Source organism: Anas platyrhynchos, chromosome 1, assembly GCF_047663525.1.
Source record: "Anas platyrhynchos isolate ZD024472 breed Pekin duck chromosome 1, IASCAAS_PekinDuck_T2T, whole genome shotgun sequence".
Classification (NCBI taxonomy): Eukaryota; Metazoa; Chordata; class Aves; order Anseriformes; family Anatidae; genus Anas; species Anas platyrhynchos.
Window position 1 is genome coordinate 172,928,983 of NC_092587.1, and position 23,643 is coordinate 172,952,625.

Here is a 23,643-nt window from a genome sequence, read left to right on the forward strand (position 1 = left end):
GAGAAATGGCCTTGCAGGTGCCAAGGTCAGTGTAGAAGGAGGGGGAGAGGTGCTCCAGGTGCCGGAGCAGAAGTCCCCTGCGGCCTGTGGTGAGGACCATGGTGAAGCAGGATGTCCCCCTGCAGCCCATGGAGTACCACAGTGGAGCAGGGTTCCACGCTGCAGCCCATGGAGGAGACCACGGTGGAGCAGGTGGCCCTGCACCGACGGAGGTTGCCGCCTGTGGAAGACCCCTGCCGGAGCAGATTCCGGGCCGGACCTGTAGCCTGTGGAGAGGAGACCACGCAGGAGCAGGTGACCTGGCAGGAGCTGCTGCCCATGGGGGAGCCAGGTTGGAGCAGTCTTCTCCTGAGGGATGGACCCCGTGGTACGGACCCATATCTGGAGCAGTTCTGGAAGAGCTGCTGCCTGTGGGAAGCCCAAGCCGGATCAGTTCATCAAGGACTGTATCCCGTGGGTGGGACCCCACAGCACAGGGGACATGAGTGACCGAGAAGGAGCGGCAGAGAAGAAGTGCTGTAAACTGACCATAACCCCCATTCCCCTGTTCCCCTGCGCCGCTCGGGGGGAGGAGGTGGAAGAGGGTGGATTGGGGGGGAGGTGCTTTTAGTTTCTTTCCTTTGTTTCTCACTTCTCTAGCTTGTTAGTAATAAGCAATAAATCTTACTATCTTCTTATGCTGAGTCTGTTTTGCCCGTTACAATAATTATTGCGTGACTTTCTCATCCTTATCTCAACCCTTGAGCCCTTTTCACATATTTTCTCCCCATTCCTCTTTGAGGAGGGGGAGTGAGAGAGCGGCTGTGGTGGAGCTCGGCTGCCCACTTGAGCGGAACCATGACAGCAACATGTTTACATGGCATACAGAGTTGGTTATTCACAATAATCTTTTGTATTGCTGCTTAAAAAACTTTTGGCTACTGAGCTCACTTTCCAATACCAAGGGTGCTCTGTCTCCTTTCATCTGGGAAAGTCAGGAATGACTTTCAGTTGACTCAGGTGAAAAAGAAACCATAATTTCCTTTCTGTACAATGAAAAAAAAAAAAAAAAGAAAAAAAAAAAAAGAAAAAAAAAACTTTTTGTCAAGTTCTTTTTATAATGCTAAGCTGTAATATGTTTCTGGAAGATGTATTTGTGGTGAAGTTTATATCCTCTTACCTGTGGCTTTTTTCATCTTCACCAAACCAAGAATTTAGCTGTCAATCTCACACTGGTATTGTCATCATGATAAGACTTTCTGTATTTACACAGATTAAAGTATAGTGTATTAGGCAAGCACTAGCATACAGTTTAGTTTTTGCAGAAATTTCCATATAATACTACTAGATTGCTGAGATGTCTGTAATATCAGGTTACAAACACACATATGTCAAAAGAATAAAAACATTTCAGCAAAACCTTTCACTTAGAGTGACATTCAGTTTTAGAAACCATTAATGGCTACTAATTCCTTGAGATCTTTTTAATATTTTTCTAAAATTAGTTTAGAGGTGCAAACAGCAATAAAAAGACCACTGACAGTAAGCAGTTATTTACACAGTGAAATTAGTGCATGTGTTTCCTGTTTAGTCTAAAAATAATTGGTTCATTAACCTTAACTGTATTGTTAACCTGATCACATTGTTATGGTCAAATGTAAAAACAGATACTTTGGGGATTGTTATGTTTTTTGATGCAAAGGTACACGCATGTTCACATTTAACACTCCTCAATACATGATTCAATTACACATTCTGCAGAAAGAAGATTTTTGAGGGAGAACATGGGCAGCAAAGCCTAAGGATAGGCAAACCAAAAGCAGTTTTTATTTTGTATATTTGCAATATGAGCACTGATTAAAAGTCAAGTACAAATGTAAAGTTTAACTAGTAAATCCTGTGTGAATGCTTTTGTCACTTTGTGATTGGGATAATTTGATCCTTTATGAAGTAGAGTTAAAACCGTTGAGTTAAAATGAAATGAGAAATGATAAATGAGAAGAACAGTTTTTATGATAATAGATATTTAAACAGTATATTTTCTATCTCTCCTCTTTGTGTCTGGCCACACAGGCCAACACAGACAGCAGAGTCATTTCCAGCACCCACATAAACACCAGCAGTGCTCCTATAAACCTGAAAAAAGACAGCCTGGGCCTCTTCCATTTCATCAGATTTAAAGTTAACCACTGAAACATACACATACCCTCACTCTCCTCATTCACAAAACCACATCAAATATTAGCATGTGCTTTAAGTCTGATAACCATGCTGGACCCTGAGACCTTTAGCTAGTCACCAGCTCAAACCTTCAGTCCAGGCCAGATACTGGTTATTCATCAGTTAGTCCAGCTTGATGTTCACTAGTGAATCACACCCTGACAAAAGTCACACAGAGAACAGACGACAAGGTCACACAGCAAACAGCAAGGAATGGGATTTAATAATAAAATAAGTGATTAGCTGCAGAGTTTGTCCAGAAGAGCATCACTCATTCCTCTTCATCTTCACAAGCTTGTAGGTGTCACAGTTTGATCCCTAGCTTTCCCAAGTCACGGCATTTTTCCTAAACATCCTGGAGTACATATACTTACAACCCCCTTAAAACATTCCATGAGATTATACAGTCCCATAAACCCCAGGAAATACTCCATTGTAGGTTCGCTCTTTCCTATGAGATCCACAATTGTCTCATTACCTTCCCCTATAGCAGTTATAAAGTTCTAGAGTTCTAGTTGAGTATCTCAGTAGCCTGTCAATCAGTGGCCTTAGAATCCTAGTCCTTGTTATATTTTTTATTTATTTGTTTTTAATAGCTGTTATCCATACACCCTCAGAAGCTAGATATCTAGGTATCCAGGCGCCAAGATTGAGCTTGCTCCTGAGTTTCTCTCTCTCTCTCTCTCTCTCTCTCTCTTTCTCTAAGTATATATATATATATATATAATTATATATATATACTTATTTATTTCTGCAGTCATTATAGATGAACTTGAAGATGAACATTAGGGAATCATATTAGGGAATCTATGAGAATAACACAACAACTGGAAAAGATTCTCCAGTTGTATCAGCATAGGCTTGCATCACCTGCTCTGCATTTGAACAGGACAGTATCACACAAACTGGGTAGCTACTATGTCCCCCCAAGATATTCACAATGACAGAAAAAGTGTATCTGAAATATGCACATGTCTTCCAGGGAGGTACAAATACAGCTGAAGACTAGGAAACACTACTTTGGAGCAAGGCCAAAATATCAAAACCAACCAAGCAAGCAAACAAACAAAAGAAACAATGAAAGTAACCAAACCAAATCAACACAACAACAACAACAGCAACAAAACCATCAGAACTTACAAACCTGGGAGAGCCTTGGGAGACAGGAAGAGACAGAGCCAGTTTCTTAATGACTTCTCTGTAGGGAGGCCATCTAGTGATTCAGTTTCAGAAGGGCTTGGTGAAGCACATACACTAGAGTGGTACCAGGACAGAACATGGTTTTGAGAGGGAGCATCATCTTCCTCTAATCTGATAGAAATCTGAGAGGAAAGTAATTCTACCTGTTATACTGAGTTCTAGGCAACCTGCAGGGTAGATGAGTCGAAAGCTGATAGCTGCTACCAGCCAATTCTTCTTCTCATAACAACTAGTTTGAAAAGCTCTGCACAGGGTTTTTCATTTAAGACTTCAGGATAGCACCTTTTTTTGTAAAGACTGTAGAATAGGACAAGGTGTCATTGGCTTCTCTGAAGAAAAATTTATACCAAATTAGAAGAGAACCAAGTCAGAGTCACTCTAAATTTCTCATCATTGTCACAAATGTGTGTAGTTGAACAATGATTGATGAAATAGTCTCCTCTGAACAGTCCATGCTAAAATAACTGATCAGACATAGTGCAAATATTGCATCTTATCCCATACATATCTTTCCTAAAATATTTGTGTGCCCTGTTTTACACCTTTTTGGGGGGTGTAGTGGGTTTACGTGGCAAGGTTTTGGTAGCAGGGGGCCATAGGGGTGGTTTCTGTGAGAAGGATCTAGAAGCTGCCCCATGTTTGGTAAGGGCCCCACTGCTGACCAGAGCTGAGCCAATAAGCGATGTTGTTTTGCGCCTCTGTGAGAGCATATTTAAGACAGGGAAAAAAACGCTGCGCCACACAGCAGCTGGGAGAGTGAGAGGAGTGTGGAACAGCCTTGCAGGCACCAAGGTCAGTGAAGAAGGAGGGGGAGAGGTGCTCCAGGCGCCGGAGCAGAAGTCCCCTGCGGCCTGTGGTGAGGACCATGGTGAAGCAGGATGTCCCCCTGCAGTCCGTGGAGTACCACGGTGGAGCAGGGTTCCACGCTGCAGCCCGTGGAGGAGACCACGGTGGAGCAGGTGGCCCTGCACCGATGGAGGCTGCCGCCTGTGGAAGACCCCTGCCGGAGCAGATTCCGGGCCGGACCTGTAGCCCGTGGAGAGGAGACCGTGCAGGAGCAGGTGACCTGGCAGGAGCTGCTGCCCATGGGGGAGCCAGGTTGGAGCAGTTTTCTCCTGAGGGATGGACCCCGTGGTACAGATAGATATCTGGAGCAGTTCTGGAAGAGCTGCTGCCTGTGGGAAACCCACGCTGGATCAGTTCGTCAAGGACTGTATCCCGTGGGTGGGACCCCACAGCACAGGGGACGAGAGTGACCGAGAAGGAGCGGCAGAGAAGAAACACTGTAGACTGACCATAACCCCCATTCCCCCGTTCCCCTGAGCCGCTCGGGGGGAGGAGGTGGAAGAGGGTGGATGGGGGGGGAAGGTGCTTTTGGTTTCTTTCCTTTGTTTCTCACTTCTCTAGCTTGTTCATGTTGTTAGCTTTCTGAAGGAATTTCTAAACTCTTCAGATCATAACGTCCTTGGAATAGGAGGGATTTTTCCACATTAGTTGGAGGTGGGGGGAGGAAATGTCGGGAAAACTGTGGAGTTAGGTTCATGAGTATACAATCCCCAGTTATAGATGCTGAAATTGTGAAATTAACTTTCATTATTGAGTTCCAATACTGAGTCTTATGAACCTTCAAAGCCACATGGTGCAGAACAGAAGGCAAATTTGCATCAATTAATTGTTTTATGAAAACCTGATAAAGAAGTACTCTCCTTGAAACACTTAGATTAATGAAACTAAATACAACATGTGCATATATCTGTGTATATAGCACTATATTAGAGGATATTAATGGCTGCCATCAATCACAAATCTGGTTACAGTTGATATATGAACTACTTTCAATGAGTCTAAATGAAAGAACAGTACAATGCTTCTTTTCTGTAGGAATAAAATAAAAATAACATCTCAGGTAAGACAGGTAAGAAGAGCTACATTCCAAAGTACCTATTTGTTGTCTACAAAGCTGGGATTCCTAGCCACAGGTGGTACTCAGCTGTCTGAACTTAGATAGCTGTCTAGAAGCTAACTGACTAAGTTTATGACAATTATATGAATAGTTAGGTCAGTTAAGTCACCGTGAACAAGGAGATTTCAGCAGAGATAACAATGATATAATGAATTATCTTTTTAATGAAAATAATCTGACAATGACATACTGCTGCTACTTTTGTGCCTGTTACTAGGAAAACCTAGGAACTGATAGCCTTTGTCTATTGTATGAGTCATTGTATAAGAAATTTTTGGAAGCTGTCTTTCCTCCCCAGTACTTCTGCTTTTTCCTCATGTATTCCCAGCAAAAATGCTCCATCAAAATGAGATAAAGTGAAGCAGACACTGCCTAGACACCTTGAAGTAAATTCTACCTCCTCCTCTTTCAGCCAGTCAGTCCTTCAGTATAAAGCTCATAGAATCATAGAATGGTTTGGTTTGGAAGGGACCTTAAAGGTCACCTAATTCCAACCCCTCTGCCATGGGCAGGGACAACTCCCACTAGATCAGGTTGCCCACAGTCCTGTCCAACCTGTCCTTAAATGCTTGCAGGGCAATCACAACTTCTCTGGGCAACTCATTCCAGTGTATCACTTCACATAGTGCAGAATTTCTTTCAAATATCTAATCTAAATCTATCCTTTAAACCCTAAATGTTTTAAAATCATTACTCTTTGTACTATCATTATCTGACCGAGCAAGAAATTGATCTCCATCTTTTTTATAAGTTCCCTTTAAGTACTGAAAGGCTGCAATTAGGTGTTCCCTGAGCCTTCTCTCTAGGATGAACAACCCCAACTCCCTCAGCCTGTCTTCATAGAAGAGGTGCTCCAGCCCCTTGATAATCTTTGTGGCCCTCCTCTGGACTCTTTCTAATACTTCCATGTCCTTCCTGTGCTGGGAACCTCAAAGATGAATGCAGTACTCCAAGTGGGGTGTCATGAGAGCAGAGGGGCAGAATCACTTCCCTTGACCTACTGGCCACACTGCTTTTGATGCAGCCCAGGATACAGAGGGCTTTCTGGGCTACAAGCACACATTGACAGATCATGTTGAGTTTTTCATCAACCAACAACCCCAGGTTCTTCTCCTCAGGGCTGCTCCCAATGCATTTTCTCTCCAGCCCATCTATGTGCTTAGGATTGCCCCTACCGAAATGCAGGACTTTGCACTTAGCCTTGTTGAACCTCATGAAGTTTGCACAAGTCTATCTCTCAAGCTGGTCCCTCTGGATGGCATCCCTTCCCTCCAGTGTGTCGACTATACCACACGGTTTGGTGTCATCAGCAGACTTGCTGAAGGTGCACTGAAACTCACTGTCCATGTCACTGACAAAGATGTTTAAATAATGCCAGTCCCAATACTGACCCGTATGGAACACCACTCATTACTGACCTGCACTTGGACATTGAGCCGTTGACTGTAACTGTTTGAGTGCAACCATCCAGCCAATTCATTACGCACAGAGAGGTCCATCCGTTATGTTTTATGTTTAGATAGTATCAGGAAGCTTTAGGCCATTTTTTTGTTATCTGCACTAACAATAGCTACAACAAAGAGGCCTGCACTTTAAAAAATATTTTGTATGTATATTGCATATATGTGTGTTTGCATATATCTGTCATATTATCATACATATGCCTAAATATATATGTGTATATATGCATACATTCCTATTAAAACAATCCTTTTTTTCTTTAAATCAAAGCACAAGCAATGCAGTAAATTACATGTACATGATTTGGGCACTACAGAAGGATACTAAATTCTTGACTTCAGAGACTTCTGGCACACTTTTGCCTGTAAGATGAATTTGTTTACACTGTTTACCCCCTCACGGTGTTGTTTATTCTGTTTATTCATAACATAATTCTTTGGGTACCAAGGACTGAATCTTACTTTTACTTTAACTGAAATTTAGAAGTACTAGTTCCTACACCTGTATCTGAGTTAGTCATTCTGACAGAGAAATACATGTATGAGCAGCTCAGAGGTAGATGTGCACTTAGCAAACACCTACATCTAATCATATGACCTTGATTTCAGGTGGTAATACGTGAGCTTCAATTATTTATCAAAACAGATAAACTTGAGCTAACTGCCATGCTAGCAATCTGTCCACAGGTGGAAGTAAACAGCATGCTGTAATGCATGTACCTCCTTAGATTTTGGAAAACAACACACAAACAAACCTGAGAGGCAAGATCAGAAGGGCAGCAAAAAGTTCCCAGTGGTTTATCAATAAACAGACATTTACTTTGTTATGTGAAAGATTATTTGCTGGGATTTCAAAAAGAGTTTGTTAATACTGTATGAATAATAACCTGAATATTTATAAGCAAGTATCAGTGACACAGCTTGTCTTTAATCAGTCTCATGAAATAACTAAATGGGGAATGATATTGCAATAACTTTGTTCCAGGTCTTTCCATCTAATTAATCATTTTCCAGAAACTGCAATAAAATGCTACTCTGCTAGTCACGCTATCCAGAAGTCAGTCCAATAATGTGTCATTAGACATCTTTCTACGCTATTCTTCTCTCTTCTATTCAGGGAAACAAATTTTGGTTGGACAGTGAAATGAACTACACCTTGATAAAGATTTACAGTGGGAGTTGTTAGCCTTATTTTTCCCCATACCAGATAAATTGGTACATTCCAGGAACTGCACAAAATTACCTCCCAGCAAAATATTAGTTTATAACTTTCTTTTTCTGTGCAGATTTAAGAATTGGATTCTGATTGAAGTGATAGCACTCCTATATGATTGTCAACATTTACTCTTTATTCCAGGTAAATTATTTTCTTGGACTTTCCTGTATGTTCGTAGATGTATTCTTTTTCAGAAGGCAATTATTCTATATAAAAATGTGTGAGATGTATTTGTGACCTCTCTGTCACTGGCCCCTGATGATAAATTTCTTGAATGAACTCCGTCAACAGGTTGGAACTGAGGGAGGCTAAACCTTGTGGAAGGAAATCTATCTCACGGTGAACTGTGCTTAGAGCTTGCTTATTACAAGACATGAAAAATAAATGGTTTGAGCGTGAAGCACATTTTTTCACCCACAGAATGACTTGGGGCATAATGGACTGCATTCAGAAATCTTCAGTTATTTTGGTCAATCTTTTTTGTATTTGCTTTCATTTTCTGCCAAAATATAGTCCTGATTTTTCAGGCATTAACTTCTACTTTTAGTCAGAAAATAACATTTAGAAACACAGTGTTTTTCACACTTTCTAGCTTAAGCCCTAGCACTTGTGTCACATCTTTGTTCACAACAGAGAGTAGGATTTAATATACCAGGAAAACAACTTAATGTACTGGCAAAACATCACTTTGTGGTTCAGTGTAATATGCATAGGGTTTAGCCTCAGAGGATTCAGTGAGTAAAACAGTAACAGAATGGGATTATTACTTACAGAGAATAAAATTAATGGCTAAGTACAGGAACTATTGGAATTGAACTACTTTGTCTCTGCATAGTCCAAAACGAATTGCAGAAGAAAAAGAAAGGGGGACAGCATAGTTTTTTTTAACATCCTCCAAATTCCCCATCATAAATACCAGCTTGGGAAAAATACAGTAGAGTGGTAAATTGTCTCTATCTAATCAGATCACTAACTTGAGTTCATACTTCACAACAAACATTAAAATGTAAAATAGTTTTCTCATATAGCAATTAAAAACAAACAAAACAAGAGGAACAAAATACAATTACAGTGTTTCAGGAACTGTTGACACTTTTGTGGGTGGAGAGATCTTGTCAAATAAGAGAGCTAGGCAACCAACAACAATACAACAAAAGTGCTGTATTCTGCACCTGAGAAGGGGCAACTCTGGATATCACAGAATCACAGAATCACAGAATTTCTAGGTTGGAAGAGGCCTCAAGATCATTGAGTCCAACCTCTGACCTAACACTAACAAGTCCTCCACTAAACCATATCCCTAAGCTCTACACCTAAACATCTTTTAAAGACCTCCAGGGATGGAGACTCAACCACTTCCCTGGGCAGCCTGTTCCAATGCCTAACAACCCTTTCGGTAAAGAAGTTCTTCCTAACATCCAACCTAAAACTTCCTGGCAGAACTTTAGCCCGTTCCCCCTCATCCTGTCACCAGGCATGTGGGAGAACAGACCAACTCCCACCTCACTACAGCCTCCTTTAAGGTATCTCTAGAGAGCAATAAGGTCGCCCCCGAGCAAACCCAGCTCCCTCAGCCACTCTTTGTAAGACTTGTTCTCCAGACCCCTCACCAGCTTCATTGCCCTTCTCTGGACCCACTCAAGCACCTCGATGCCCTTCTTGTAGCGAGGGGCCCAAAACTGAATACAGTACTCGAGGTGCGGCCTCACCAGAGCTGAGTACAGGGGGACGATCACTTCCCTAGCCCTGCTGGCCATACTGCTTCTTAAACAAGCCAGGATGCTGTTGGCTTTCTTGGCCATCTGAGCACACTGCTGGCTCATATTCAGCTGACTGTCCACCATCACTCCCATGTCCTTCTCTGCTAGGCAGCTTTCCAACCACTCATCTCCCAGTCTGTAGCTCTGCTTGGGGTTGTTGCACACCAGGTGCAGGACCCGGCACTTGGCCTTGTTGAACTTCATGCAGTTGACCTCAGCCCATTGGTCCAGCCTATCCAGATCCTCCTGCAGAGCCTTCCTACCCTCGAGCAGATCAACACACTCACCTAACTTGGTGTCATCTGCAAACTTATTGAGGGTGCACTCGATGCCCTCATCCAGATCATCGATAAAGATATATTAAAGAGGACCGGCCCTGGCACCGAGCCCTGGGGAACGCCACTAGTGACCAGCCTCCAACTGGATTTGACTCCATTCACCACTACTCTTTGGGCCCGGCTATCCAGCCAGTTTCTAACCCAACGAAGCATGCGCCAGTCCAAGCCACAAGCAGCCAGTTTCTTGAGGAGAATGCTGTGGGAAATGGTGTCAAAAGCCTTACTGAAGTCAAGGTAGATCACATCCACAGCCTTTCCCTCATCCACCGAGCGCGTCACTTTGTCATAGGAGATCCGGTTCATCAAGCAGGACCTGCCTTTCATAAACCTGTGCTGACTCGTCCTGATCGCCTACTTGCCTTGCAAGTGCCGCATGATGACACTCAAGATAATCTGCTCCATGAGCTTCCCTGGCACTGAGGTCAAACTGACAGGCCTGTAGTTTCCCAGGTCTGCCCTCTGGCCCTTCTTGTAGATGGGCGTCATATATTTACAGATGTAGGGAATGAGAGGCTAGAGAGCAGACCCATAGAAATGAATCTGGGGGTTTTAGTCGCCAGCAATTTGACCATGAGTCAACAGTGTGCCCTGGCAGCCAGGAGGGCCAACTGTATCCTGGGGAGGATCAGGCACAGCATTGCCAGCCGGTCAAGGGAAGTGATTGTCCCACTCTCCTCTGTGCTCGTACAGCCTCACCTTGAGTACTATATGTGGTTTTGGGTGCTACAATACAAGAAGGACATAAAACTATTAGAGAGTGTCCAGAGGAGGGCTACGAAGATGGTGAAGGGTCTATAGGGCAAGATATATGAGGAGTGGCTGAAGTCCCTTGGTTTGTTCAGCCCCGAGCAGAGCAGGCTGAGGGGAGGCCTCATGGTGGCCTGCAGCTCCCTCATGAGGGGAGCGGAGGGGCAGGTGCTGAGCTCTGCTCGTTGGAGACAACAACAGGACCTAAGGGAACCGTATGGAGCTGAGATAGGGGAGGGTCAGGCTGGGGGTTAGGAAAAGGTTCTGCTCCCAGAGGGTGGTCAGGCACTGAGACAGGCTCCCCAGGGAAGTGGTCACACCACTGAGCCTGCTGGAGTTCAAGAAGCATTTAGACAATGCTCTCAGACACATGGTCTGATTTTTGGGTGGTCTTGTGTGAAACTAGAGGTTGGACTCAATGAATCTCGTGGGTCCCTTCTGACTCAGGGTATTCTATGATTCTGTGATTCCATGTAAGACTGAAATACCACCCATTTCCGATCAGAATCATTATCATGAAAAAGGAAAAAAATAAATAAATAAATAAAAGGTAGCAAAACATTCCACACTTATTCAGAACAGTAATTTCAGGCATTCAATTTCAAACACCTTTTTCCACTTATTAGAAATTCATTAACCATTCAATACATTACTGATTTTAATAAAATGTGATATAAATCCTACAGTAACACTAAAGCACATTTCATTAGTGTGAACATGTGTGCGTGTCCCTGTGTGTTCGCACTCACAGAATCCCCTAAAACATAAATTTACATCTGTAATTTAACATTTTGAGCTAAATTGCCTCTGATGTCCTTAGGAGTCTTGTCATTTAACACTTCTCAAGTGATAGCCTACTTCTTTCAATTCTAAAGATGTTTCCAACATTATAATTTTCTTTTAAAATTGATCTGAGTCCCTTCTGGGAATAAATATATGTGATTCTTTGTTTGATTTGAAAATACTGTGTTCATCTGATCAAACACTACAGTAAGAATTTTAATGAAAACTGACATTAAAATGCATAAGGATTTTTTTTTTGAACCAAATTTTCGTCTTTATCTGATCCTTAATCCAAAATGCAGAGTACAAAAATTAGTTACAGAAATAGTCAACTAGTAAATAAAAATTGTACTGTGATATTAATGAACATAATTTCCAAGTTAAAATGTAAAATGTTTAATGAATTTTCTATGAGCTGTTCCTGTTGGAAAATGTGTTTATGAAGGTGATCAAGGGAAGATCAGCTTGGATAAATTGCTGATAACAAATTGCTTGCTCATTGTTACTATTTAGGAATTGGCAGTAACAGCTCTTATCTTGGTGGTATCGGCGTCTGTCCCCACCAGAACTTGATAAACCAGAACTTGATAAAGCGCAATAAAATCTTTCTGAGTCATATATTTCTCTTGTGAAAGTGCTGATGGTATGCATGAAGTCTGACACCACAACATGCTGAAACAGTAGGTACTGTCCCCAGCAGGATGCATATTGTGCCCTCATAGTAGCTGTCAGAGGGGATCTTCCCATTTGCCAGCCTGCAAGCATTCTGTTTGCTTTGGTTCATGACAAATGGGCTTAGAGGAGCTGGGAACTTGAATGGTATCAGTGTGCAATGTATCTATGTATGTCTGTGTGTATGCCCATTTCAGAATACAAATCTTAGAATATAAGATTGCTATCCACTCACTATATCCATCCTGCTGAGCAAATGCATTTTTGATTACATGTCACCAAGTGGTGTAGTTCTGTTCTTGCAGCCACCCCCACTGAAAATCCCTTGCGGCAAGCAGTGTGCAAGACTAATGGCCTTTTTTTTTCTGTCTTCTAACCTATGGCATCTAAATGTACTTGTCTTGTTAGCATTATTTTAATAATGAATAACCAATACATTTCTTGCTTAGTATAATACTGTTCTCCTAGACCTCCACTGAGTTATTTGCCTACATATCACACACATAAACACAGGCATAGAGAGAAAAATCTACTCCAAAATTTTCTGTTGAAATCCCTGTTAGCTAAAATAATCACTAGAATTGCCACTGGTAATATGAATAAATAGCTTTGATAATTCCTTCATACTTAATAACATGAAATTGAAGACATCTCTTTTACACCCCTTTCTCTCACCTCCTTAACTTCCTTGCTTCGAGCCTCTGGTGATACTTTTAAAAGTTATAATTTTATTACTGTTCTACACATCAAGTAAGATACTTCACTAAGGTTTGTGTTTACCGAAGTTTTACAAAAAGTTATAGAAACGATTTAACACTAAGTTCAGTTTGTTGCTCGCTTGAAAGCACTTACTTGTTGTGTCACAACAATAAAAACTATAAGTTAATGTTCCCCTAAGATAATATTTTTCATCCAACAAATATCATTTTTTTCCAATGAATTATTAAGATGAGTTTACATTAAGACTTTATCTAAGTTCTAGTGGATAAAATCACATTTTGATTAAGCTTGAGTGAGTGTTTCTGTAAAAGTGTGGGCTTTTTTCCTCATTGTTTGTTAGCATCAATAATTTGATTTTGCTTAAAATTCTGCATGAGAATTTTGATTACTAGTTGTCCTGTAGTGTAGATTTGATCTTCATCACCATCTCCTCAGTACTATTATAGGTCAACTAAATAATATCAGTGTGCCCGATACACTGAAGAGGGTGGCTGTTACCTTAAGATGCATGGCTATTAAAAGAATATTAAAAGAGGAGTACGTAACTGAATCAAAGGTCCACCTGTCATGGTATCCTATTTCTGGCACTGACCAAGAGAAAATTTCTGTGTAAGAATACAATTATAGGGGCAACAGCCAAGTGACTGAAGTGATGCAAATAGCTTTTTTTTTCTAATTCCTCCTTCTAATTCCTCGTTAAAATAAATAAATAAAATAACGAAGACTTGATGTTCTTTTTTTTTTTTTTTTTTTTTTCCTGAATAAATCACATGTATTTACACACTCACATAGCAAACACAGCAATCATACACAAATACATGGAGGTTGTATTATTTTTATTTAGCTTTTAGTCAAATCTTTAGCTTTAAATTTCAGCTAAATCTCAGCTTTTGTTCATGCAAAAATAGCCATTTTTAATGCTAGGAAATATTTTAATTTTATTCCCCATATTTTCTCTCTTTTTCAGAAAGAAATGCAAAAATGTTACACTTTCAGATGTCTGCTCTTAACTGTAATTCTTCACAGAAACTACTTGTGAGTATAAAGTATTTGGTAATAGCCTGACATCCTATGAAAATATTACAGCTCTGTCAAAATAATTTTTTTGTTGAAACTCGCTTTCTCTTCCTTCACATTATGCAGCATCTAGAATGCATACATGCAGTTTGTCATCAAAATGCAACAGCACTCACTTGTTTAGCAAAGCTGGCAACAGAGAAAATATTATGCCAGTTCTTTAAAGCCAAAAGTCCTTCCCTTTCCACTTACACATGCAGTTCAAGTTGCAGTCACATAATTGGGTCTCAGATACCTGAGAAATTGCTTCTCTCTCTCTCTCGAATCCCCATACCCAAGTTAAAAACTACTATTAAAGGTCACACTTTCATTCCCCAATTGCTTTTCTCTCAGAAAGCTTCACTGTGGTACCCTAGTAATTTGCTTCCTTTTATCTGTTGATTTTCAAGTGTGTTAAGTCCAAGTTAGAGAGTAGAGAGCTAACCTCTTTCCCAGGTTTTTCTTCTGGGTGAGTTTTGTCTGACTTAAAGTGGTTTAAAAATGCACTCCAATATATCATATTTAGCTTAATGTTTTATAATGACCAATTATACAGTTATTGTACAGTTATTATTATTGTACAGTTATTGCTATTTTCCACTGTCTGTCCATGCAAGAGGACTCTCTTTTTAACTCTCTTGTTTAGTGTTTACAGCATCAAAACAAACAAACAAGAACAAAATAAAAACAAGCAAACAAAAAACAGAGAAGCTGAAGAAATTTGTCTTCTTGGGTTCCTCTGTGGAACTCAGATGGAACTCTGCTCTTTTCAGCAGGATGTGACTGACAACTAAGTTGCACAGCAGATGCACAGACAGACAGCTTAATCTTATGCCTGATGTAAACTAAGTCTACATGCCATCTTGAAGGAATTCTTTCTCTTCCATAGTTTTTGCCATCAGCAGTTATATTCATTTCATGTGTGTTTATGTATTGCTCATGTGGTGAAAATACTTTCTTTTGAAACATCAGTTCACCAAAACTAGTTTTTTGTTTTGGTTTGTTTTGGTTTTTATTTTCCCAGAAGTAAGAAAACTTTTATACTACTCGAGCAAAATATGTACATTTTAGGGAAACTGGGCATTTAACATTCTGAAAATCAGGTGCTTCCACCGCTGCTGACTTCTGTTGCACTTTACCACGATCTGTGTCATTCTTAGTTTAAAGCTCTCCTCATCTCATTGGCTAGCCTTTTGCAAAGATGATCTTGGCTCCACTTTGTCAGGCAGATCTCTCCACCTTCCAGTGCTCAATCCTTAAAGTGGGTCCCATGGTTGTTAACACCAAATTCCTGTCAACATCAACAGTTGCAAAACCAGATGTTATTCTTCAGGTGCTGAAATTAATATAATTGTATGACTTTTGTGTGACAGCTCAAAATCTGCCGGAGTTCTGATGTAGTTCTGTTTATATTTTCTCCAATCCAGTGAAAGGATGATTTTTAAACTTAGTTTTAGTTTTGTGTTAGTAGACTAAAATGTAATGTCTACAATGTTTCATATACATATTCTAGTCTGCTAGACTAGAATATGGAAGTCTGAATAAAGAAAGCCTATGGTTATGCTTGCAGTAGTAAAATAAACACTGCCAGAGAGATCTCCTGGGCACCAGAACTTCATTGCCTGTGCTATTAGTATTAACAATAATAATAATAGAAACTACTTTGCCAGCTGTGCCCTTAAAAACAGGTTCTGGTTTTCAGTCCAAACACCGAAATTCCTTTTTTTTTTTGTTTTTTAATTATAAGAAAATATATTTACTTCTTTCTAGTTCCAAGGAAATTCTTCCCATTCTCTAGCTGACCACTTCTCCAAAGCATTTTCTCATCTCATGCATAAAATGTGAATTACCAAGTCTTTCTCTGAGTCTTTCACATCTTTTCTGTTTGGGTGTGCTCAGTTAACCTTATACACACATTCCTTTGTTGTATTTATTTATTTATTTATTTATTTATTTTTCCTCTGGAAGGTTCCTCATGTGTCCTAGGAACTTCTGAAAAAATAATAACCCAAGAATAAACTTCCTTAAATTGGGCATTGTGCCCAATTTAATTAGCTGAATTCTCAGCAGGGCTAATTAGCTTGGGTGGAGCTCCTTTGTGAAGGTTGTATTTTCTTCAGTTCCAGAGAAATAGTGTTTGGGCCAGCAGTGATCTGCACAGTCAGGGTAAGCTCCTTTGGAAAGTCTATCATCAGAAATCTGATTTGAAACAACCACTTTGGAAAAAAAACAAAAACAAAAACAAAAACAAACAAACAAACAACAACAACAACAAAAAACTTGGCTGCTTTGCATCTTTTAACCTTGTTAAAATATATAAATTCTATTTTTTTTTTCTCTAGACATGGTAATTCCTGCTCTACTTCCATTAGACATTTTAGAATCAATCCAATTTGTGTGAAAAGCAAAGCACAAAACATGATGCTGGCAGGACTTTGAAGCAGGTGCATAGACACTGTGCTCCATCATGTATGACTTTGCAGATGAGAGACTAGACTTTGTAAAAATGATTATCTGTAATCCTAGACATTAAAATGGGGTAGTAGGCCAATTTTTTTTTTATCTCTATTGGAGAAGAATCTTGTTAGAAACTAATCCAATTTATAGATGGGTCATTTGTGGCTCATTCCCATAACTGTGGGTCTGGATTTTTGTGACAGATGGATGAGTTGACATTCTTAGTAGGAATTGTGCTCCCTGCAAATACATTAGGATACATACATGGTATTTTGCCTCTCTGAAGTTGTGAACGTCTGTTGGGATGGCATTTTGCCTACTCACAAGTCAGCAGAGAAGTCAAGCAATGGTATGTTTATGCGGACAGTTGGCATTACCCTGCAAATGTCACTTTTTTCATTCTGTGCCAGTACTACATATTGGCACCACATGCCTCTTTACACCTAATTACATGAGCTGACACTTACATGACAGAACTGAAATGGTTGATCTGAGAAGGAGGGAAATAAAGGTTGAAATTAATTGTTGCTTTTACAAATATAAGTAATATGTTTGTGTACTTGTTAGAATGTCAATACACAGGAAAAGTCATGACCCTTCCACTCTCATGTTCAAGTAATTTTCCTAAAAAGTAGTGATCATCAGTGTCCCTCATTTTGACACAGATGAACATCTTCTGAGGCTAAGTCCTTCTACTAAGAAGTTTGTACTTTGCAGATACTGAACTTTAAGGGGGTTGGGGTGGTAATAGAAAGATATATATATATATATTAAGAAAAAATAGATTGAGATTGTTTATCTGTTGCAAAATCCAATAGAACTAAAATGTGAAAGATTAAAAAAAATATACACTTAAATATAGAACGCATAATGGTATGGGACACCAAGAATTACGAGAATTCCTTTCTAGAGCTTTTTTTTTTATCTCATCCATGTACAGTCCTGCAGATAACAGGAGAGAACTTAAAAGTAATTCTGCTACAGTTACCTCTATTCTTACTGGTACAGATGCAAGTCAGCATCATTATCTTTCCCTTTTTTCCTCCTTTTCTTACTCTTCTGTATCTTCTTTTCTCTTTCCAATACTGGCACAGTAATTCTGCCATTTACACGGTGCTGGTGGAAGTACCTGAGAGATTATGATCCAGTTAAACAGGCTTATTTTACAGAAAACTAAACCAATAAATAAATAAAAAGCAGATATTTTTTATTTTGGATTGGGAAATTGTGGATCCAACAAGTACCCATAATGCAGCAAGTATGGGTAGAGGATCTCTATCCATTTTGGTATCAATGAGCTATTAGATTAGTTCATCAACTCACAGAAACACAATTTTAGATTCATCGCTGTAGACTGGTGGCTTTGGCTTTTCATTTTGGAAGGCAGTTGACATTTTGGAGGTTAACTGATTGGGACTGTTAATAAGACGCCCACTTTATACTGAATATATCTGCCAAACAGCCTCACAGCTTCCTCACAACCAAGTCACTTTCTTCCCTTGAGCCTATAAAGACATGTAAATTCTTCCGTATTCTCTAGAAGAAGACTAAAGCACAACAGGTATTGCAAGAGAAGACATGTAGGACATAGTTTGCTCACAACAGAGACAGAGAAGTCTTAAGTAGCCTGAATGTAACTGATAATACAGTTGAACTGGCTTGGATGCTCATACCCATAGCACTTCAGCTAATTCTGCAATTAAGAGATACTCATACTTAATATAGGTGAAATAATAATATAAAAACTGATTGATCTAGTTGCTCTAAACTTGCTTCCTTTCAAATTTAATGAATTATTGAATCCTCCCACTCCTCCCAAAGTAATCAAAGGAGAGTAAACAGGACTAAGGAGCATTGGTTTTTCCTTTTCTCCTATACTAGTTTGTAAGATTGATTGCCCGCACAGAAGAAAAGAATAACATACTACAAAATTGAAGAACTGCAAAAACATACTCTCTGTTCATACATTTCCTCCCAAAAGCTCATTGTTACATATAGGTATTCTTTCTAAAAAGTTGTCACTAACCAATTTTCTTTGATGTAAAGATTAAATTGTATTTTGAAAGAAAGCACTTAAAAGGGCTTGCAAGCAATGACAATATGACTTTATCTTAGAGATCTAGCAAAAAGTTAAAATATCTGTTCAAAAATATGGCTGCTGTTGTTTAAGAAGGAACTAGTCCTCAACCACTAAATACCTCACACATCACCCACGTTCTTGGAGACTTTGATTTATGCCTAACAACAGACACCAACTTGTGTGCCCTAATGGGGAGTTTAATCTAAATTAGTAGCTCAGGCTTTCTTAATAGTTGATAAAGAGAATGAAATACTTCCACATGGTGATTCAGATGGAAAGAATCACCTTCTAAAGTTGTCTCTTTCTCTTCAGTGCCTGTGTAGGAGTTCTGGGCCTCTTGTTTTGGCACTATAGTGCAATTAGATAGGGTAAATGTGGGTATGTTTCTGGGTTCATTCTTAGTTCAATTCAGTATAATTAAATTGAGTTTGCCTAAACGACTTGTATTGCTTCCTTAAAACAATCTGGTTTATATGGCCAGAAATGGGCCAGCAGTAGTCATGCATCCAGTTATCACATCTCAAGTACGGAGTGATAGCTAACAGCTATGGAGCTGCTGTCTGCTGAATAGCTCCAGCTGTTCTGTAAGACAGCATCTGGCTACATCCCAACTAACTAACTAAATAAATAAATAATAAATCAAGAAACATTAAAAGTTCTTTCCTTAAGCAGTTATTTTGGGGCATTATTTTTGTAAGGTGTTATAATGTATACTGTAAAAAGGCATTATTTTTGTAAGATGCTTAATGTTTGTTACTTAATTTCAAAAGTCTAATAAAGCAGATTTAAAGATATATGCTTATATATATATATATAACTGATTTTGGTACAATTTTATGAGGTGAACTAGGATATTTGTGATTGAGAATAAACCACAAATATTCACCCTTTAAAATATTTTCTTTGTGGGTCTGTGTAAACCTCATAAAGTTCAACAAGGCCAAATTCAAGGTTGTGCATCTGGGCAGGGGCAATCCCAAGCACAAATACAGGCTGGGCAGAGAAGGTATTGAGAGCAGTCCTGAGGAGAAGAATCTAAGGAGAAGGAGTTGGTTGGTAAGAAGCTCAATATGAGCCGGCACCGTGTGCTTGCAGCCCAGAAACCAACCGTGTCCTGGACTGCATCAAAAGAAACATATCCAGCAGGTCAAGGGAGGTGACTGTCCCCCTCTACTTTGCTCTTGGGAGACCCCACCTAGAGTGCTGCATTCAGCTCTGGGTCGTCCAGCACAAGAAGGACATAGACCTATTAGAGTGAGTCCAGAGGGCCACGAAGATGATCAGAGGACTGAGGGACCACTCCTAAGGACACAGGCTGAGGTAGTTGGGGTTGTTCATCCTGGAGAAGAGAAGGCTCCAGGGAGACCTTAGACTGACTTTCCAGTACCTAAAGGGGGCCTACAAGAAAGTTGTGGAAGGACTTTGTCAGGGAGTAGAGCAATTAGAAAAGGGGTAGTGGTTTTAAACTGAAAGAGGGTAGATTTAGATTAGATATAAGGAAGAAATTCTTCACTGAGAGAGTGATGAGGCACTGGAACAGGTTGCCCAGAGAAGCTGTGGATGCCCCATTCCTGGAAGTGTTGAAGGCCAGATTGGGTGGGGCTTTGAGCAACCTGATCTAGTGGGAGTTGTCCCTGCCCATGGCAGAGTGGTTGGAATTAGATGATCCTTACAGTTCCTTCCAATCCAGCTCAGACTATCCTATAATGTATTTCACTGCAATAACAATTTATTTTAAAATAACTGGTTATAAATTGCTTTAGTAATAGTTCTGTCTAACTTTTCTGTAAGTGTAACAAAAGAAATAAAAAAAAAATACATTTGCACAGGTAAGTATGCATGAATTTTCTGAAGATTTTCCATATTTGTGAGAATCAAAATTGGGGAAAATGTAGCTATCTAAATTGAGGATTTAGAGAAATGCAAAGATCAGGGAAAAAAAAAAAAAAAAAAAAGTTGTTTTGCAGGAGAACTATGACAATTATAGCTCTAAAACTGCACGGGAGACCAGGTAAGAAAAATGGGTAGGATGATAATTAATGTTTTTACAGGGTACACTGACAAAATATAAGCTGCACTGGTTTCTATTTGCTCCTATGTCCCTTTGTGTTTCCTATTAAATTCTGGGGAGCTTTCTAGCATTTACATACATAGCAATAAAAACGGGGAAGTATAATAATACCCAATATCAAAACCAGAGAAACCCAGTTTCTAATGATGTTATCCTTCTGAGGTATAATAGCGATTTCAGTGGATTTACTTATGTCCTGCTCTGCTCTCAGAGCATCAGGCTGGCATTTTTTTACAAATGTCACTTGGAAATATGCTCCTCTTGTGACCTCCCACTTAGTATTACAAGTGCCCCAGAAATCTTCTAAAGTGAAGCAAGTTAACTACTGCAAGGGCTGGAGGGAAGTGAGAAGAATGACATTTTAAAGAGCAAGCAATTTTTTACAACAAATTCTGAATGTGACAAAAGCTTCTGGACCAGAATTAAGGAGGATGCTTCGACAAGTCCAGCTGCATTTTTCTAGGAGTTGCATTTGATAAATGGTGGGTTAAAAGAAAAAAAAAAAAAAAAAAAAGTATTCAAAGCTATTGAAATACCACCACCTAAATATTCATTGGAACATTTGCTATTTCTTGGTATGATAATATATTGAAGCAATTCATACCTAACCTTTCCCAAAAAAAGGCCATGATCTTTACAATCTAAGGCTGAATATGCACTAAAAAAGTTGTACTGCTTCGCTATTCTCTACTGAGCATTATACCAAATCTATATGTGAAGGGAACCTGTCTTGCCTATATAATTATCTCCAGTTCTGGTGACATTCTGCATAACTGTATAGCAAAACAGCAGTCATTTGAACATATTTGATACCAATAAAAAACCAAGGCACAGACATACTTTACTTGTATGAAGACGATGGAAATTACATCATATTCCAGAGTTTTCAGGAGCATTCTCAACAAATACTGATTTACAACTAGCATTTTTGCCTTTTTAATGATGTCATGGTGTCGATGATGGAAGTCTGTTTATGAATTGTTAGGGTTTAGCAGGGTGCAAGACTTCAAAATTCACTGATAGATTCATTAACATGAGTAAGCTTTAGAAACACGTGGGTAGGTTTTAAAAACATACATATGGGCTTTAGAAATAGCTGTATTCTGCAATTCATGCAAATGCAGGCAGTCTGCTTCCATATGGGTCTCAGATGGCCTCTCCTCATGTTCCACAGTTAGTCTGGAGGATTGCCTATGGCTCTTTGACGTCATGGCTGAGCACGCTGTCCCCATCAGCATGGTAATAGGTACTTGCTCTCTGGAGAGAGGTGTTCATTTGCACAACAGACATTCATTTACAGAGTTTATCATTTCTGATATATTTCAGTATCAAACTTCTCTAAACTTTTAGAAATACTACAAGTACTCCAAGCCCTTGTAATGTTCCTGTTTCCTGTTTCACAAGCATCATTTGAATATGTTATCACTCTTTAAAATGAGAAATGTAACAACCTTACTTTTCTTAACAGGCTGCCAAGCTAATGAAGAATGGAACATTCAGCAAAATAGCAAATCCATACCAACATCCATTAACACTAGCGACAGGACCCGCGGGAACAGGGTTAAGCTGAAGCAGGGGAAGTTTAGGCTTGACATCAGGAGGAAGTTCTTCACAGAGAGAGTGGTTGCACACTGGAACAGGCTCCCCAGGGAAGTGGTCACTGCACCGAGCCTGACTGAATTTAAGAAGAGATTGGACTGTGCGCTTAGTCACATGGTCTGAACTTTTGGGTAGACCTGTGCGGTGTCAAGAGTTGGACTTGATGATCCTTAAGGGTCCCTTCCAACTCAGGATATTCTATGATTCTATGATTCTATGATCTCCCCAGATAATATCACTTATTACAGAGTTTAATATCACTTCATAAGGAGTTATAATATCTCAGTATGGTCTCAGTACTATGTGGAATCCATACCTAATACATATGTACAATAAGAAATACAAGTGTGAGATTCATCTAAATTTAACCATCAAAAAGTTAAACACCAAGTTGAGTAGTTCCATCTCCCTCTGTAGAGAAAACAGAGAAACAACACTGTTGAAAGCCATGAGACCAAAGTTAAATTCTAGAAAGTGAATATTTAGATGTCCAAAAATACCTATAGATATCTGAAATTAGGGAATAGGAAAATCTTTCCTTCCAGGTGGTCGTGTGTCTTTCTAAACACGAGCTTGTAGTCTTGTTGCAAATTATCACTTGCTTGATAAAATAAATAGTATAAGTGACCAACTTAAACTAGCTGAAATACCTGACACAGTATGGCTTACAGATGCTTTCTTTCTCTTTCAATGATTCCAGAAAGTATAAACGGTCATCAGAGTCATTCAGTAAATACAATAATTTTGGATTGCAATGTAAATTTTCAGACAGATATTATCTGAAAGTTGCAAATCACATTGCCGTTCACATGCTCTCATAATACTGACCTTCTGATGTTTGAAAAGCCCATCTTCATCAGCTAAGTATCTGGAAAAGATGAAGTACCTTTCTTACAAAACAAAGCTCATTTTCTTCACTTTAAAATTCCTTTTCACTCTCCTAACAGATGTTCTTTCCAGGTTTCATAGAAACAAATGAAGTCATCTAAGTTGTGAAGTTATCTTCACATCTCAAAAGTTTGGAAAAGATCATTTACTACCTATTGAAACATCCCTAGGGCACTCATGAGTCACAAAGGTATTCCATGGAACTGAAACCCCTGTGGGTGTCACAAAAAGAGCTCTTTCTTCATCTGCAAGTGTTATTTTAATCTGGCGACATCCAAATGCCAGAACCAAACTACTGAAACATTTTCCTTCTGACACTTGAACGAGTTCATCAGCTAAGTGTGAGAATGGATAGCTTTCAATTGGCTGAAGTAATCTGTAGTCAGCACAATCATTTACTTACCATTATATTTCTTTATTTTTTAATTGCTATT